Source organism: Mus caroli, unplaced genomic scaffold, assembly GCF_978045245.1.
Source record: "Mus caroli unplaced genomic scaffold, Mus_caroli_1 scaffold_15, whole genome shotgun sequence".
Classification (NCBI taxonomy): domain Eukaryota; kingdom Metazoa; phylum Chordata; class Mammalia; order Rodentia; family Muridae; genus Mus; species Mus caroli.
In genome coordinates this window covers 96,435,473-96,437,892 of record NW_028227270.1, presented here as the reverse complement: position 1 = coordinate 96,437,892, position 2,420 = coordinate 96,435,473, and the positions used below count along the sequence as shown (strand labels likewise).

Here is a 2,420-nt window from a genome sequence, read left to right as displayed (position 1 = left end):
GTGAACAGGAAACTGGCAAGGGAATGGAAATCTCAGGGCTTTCCTTCCTTTCTCAACTTGTTTGCTGTGCTGTTTGATGCTGTGTTTTGTGGTAGAATTCCCATTCGGAATAGACAGAAATGGACTTCAAATGAAGGCTCACGTGAGACAGCAGGAAGGGAAATGAGAAAAGAAAGTCTGAGGTTATCCGTTCAAGAAAGGCAGAGGTGGTAGGGGTATGGTAAGCTCAGTCCACCCTGTAACATGGCCCTTTGAAGGCTGTACACATTGTATCTGACTATACTTTAGGGATGCAGCAGGCACTGGCGAGGGCCTGAAGGAGCAGGGGGAATGGGAAGTGCTCTCTGAAACCAGGTAGTATCTGGTATAGCACCACACAGCAGCAACTTGTCGGGTTCAGATCCAGGTTAGCATTAAATCCTGCTGCAGTGTGGATTTTGTTTGGCATCATAAAGAGGTGACAGTTCTGTCCGCCGTGGGACACAGGAGCTCTGGAGAAAGCCTTGTAGCTGGTCTGCCTGGCACAGAAGAGTGGGACAGGGAGACTCTGACTTACAGATGCAGAACCTCACGGTATAGGCATGACACTGGGCTTATCCGGTGTGGATCCGTTTTCCAGGCAGACGTCTGAATTATTCAGAGTCTGGTGTGGCAGTTCACGTTCCTCAGCCTCTTAATGAGGAGGCTTGACAAAGTTCACTCATTCAGCAGGAATGTGGAATGACGGTGGGGAAAATTCCGTCTAACCTTTGAAGGATTTTGTGTTTGTTTTCCTGATCTTGTCTTTGGTTTGTTTTATTTAAATCTTGATTTTCATCTTAAATTGTGTGTGTGTGTGTGTGTGTGTGTGTGTGTGTGTGTGTATGTGTGCCTGTGAGTGCAGTACCTTCAGAGATCAGAAGCTGGTGTTTGTTATAAAGGGTTGGGAGCCATTTCACCTGGGTTCTGGGAACCTCTGGTCCAATGCACGAGTTAGTATGTGTTCTTAAGTCATCTCTCTGGCTCCTCAGCTTTGTTTTTGTTTTGAGACAGAATCTCTAGCCCAGACTGGCCTCAAACTTACTATGTAGCCAAAAATGATCTTCACAGAAGGTAATGGGGCACCTAAGCTAAAGGAAGATTTAGAGATGTGGAGCTAGGAGTAAAGGGAAGGACCCGTTAGCTGTGGGAGGCTTGAAGAGTCCTGGAGAGATGGCTCAGTGGTTAAGAACACCTACCGCTCTACCAAAGGTCCTGAGTTCAATTCCCAGCAACCACATGATGGCTCATAGCCATGTTTTGGGAAGGCGGGGGATGGGATGGGGGTTTCTGAAAGAGAAACCTGGAAAGGGGAAAACATTTGAAATGTAAATAAAGAAAAATATTCAGGGCTGGAGAGATGGCTCAGGGGTTAAGAGTACTGACTGCCCAGAGGTCCTGAGTTCAATTCACAGCACCCATATATATGGTGGCTCACAACCATCTGTAACAGGATCTGATGATCTGATGCCTTCTTCTGATGTGTCTAAAGACAGCTACAGTGTACTCTTATACATTAAATAAATAAATAAATCTTTAAAAAAAAAAAACTAAAAAGAAAAAAAATCCAAAAAAAAAAAAGAGGAAGAAGAGTCCAGCCACTGAGCCAATAAGGCAGGTTAAAATTTTGTGTGTGTGTGTGTGTGTGTGTGTGTGTGTGTGTGTGTGTGTCTTTCATCCGTGGATAGGAGCTAGCTCCTGGGTGGGTACACACCTGCAACTCACTTCGAGCTCAAAGCAGTACAGCAAAAACTACTGCTTACACTTGTGTGTGCCACCAAGCCCATTTACGTGAGAAATTGAACACATTTACTTGTGTGTGCTAGTCTCTACCAACAGAGCTGCATCCCCAGACCTTCCCTTATCTCTAAGCGCCTTTTTTTGTTTCTTTCTTTCCTTATAAAATGGATAGTTTTACATTACAAAAAGGTTGGGAAACAGATCAAATCTCTTTCCCCCATTTGTAAACTTTAATTTTCCATTGAACATGCACTGTTTTAGATTTTAAAATTATATCTTGTTTGGGCTGGGTAAGTTTGTTTATTTGTCTGTCTGTCTGTCATGTGTACTTGTCTGTTTTTGCAGTAATAGGGTCTTAAACTCAGGATCCCATGGTGGACAAGCATTGTACTCACAGCTGATGTCCCCAGTGTGATTATGCCTTATAAATTATTATATCTTATTTTTAACTTAATATGCTTTGTGCTGTAAAATATTAAACATTTAAAGCATTTTATTAGTTTTTTTTATTGCCCTTATATTTGGATCCTGTGTTTTTATAGTGTCAAATGTTTTCTGTGATTTGTTTGTTTAACTGTTATTTAATCCTCCCCTGGGGATTTTTATTGGTATCCTTACTTACAAAGCAGTAGAACTAACAGACATCCACAGCAAAGAAAACA

At 42.4% G+C, this 2,420-nt stretch overlaps 1 protein-coding gene across 6 annotated transcripts in view; it reads left to right on the top strand.

Annotated features, from left to right (window-relative positions):
- Window positions 1-2,420, top strand: part of Ripor2 (RHO family interacting cell polarization regulator 2) — a 223,839-nt gene that overhangs the window by 208,687 nt on the left and 12,732 nt on the right. The window lies entirely within an intron of this gene.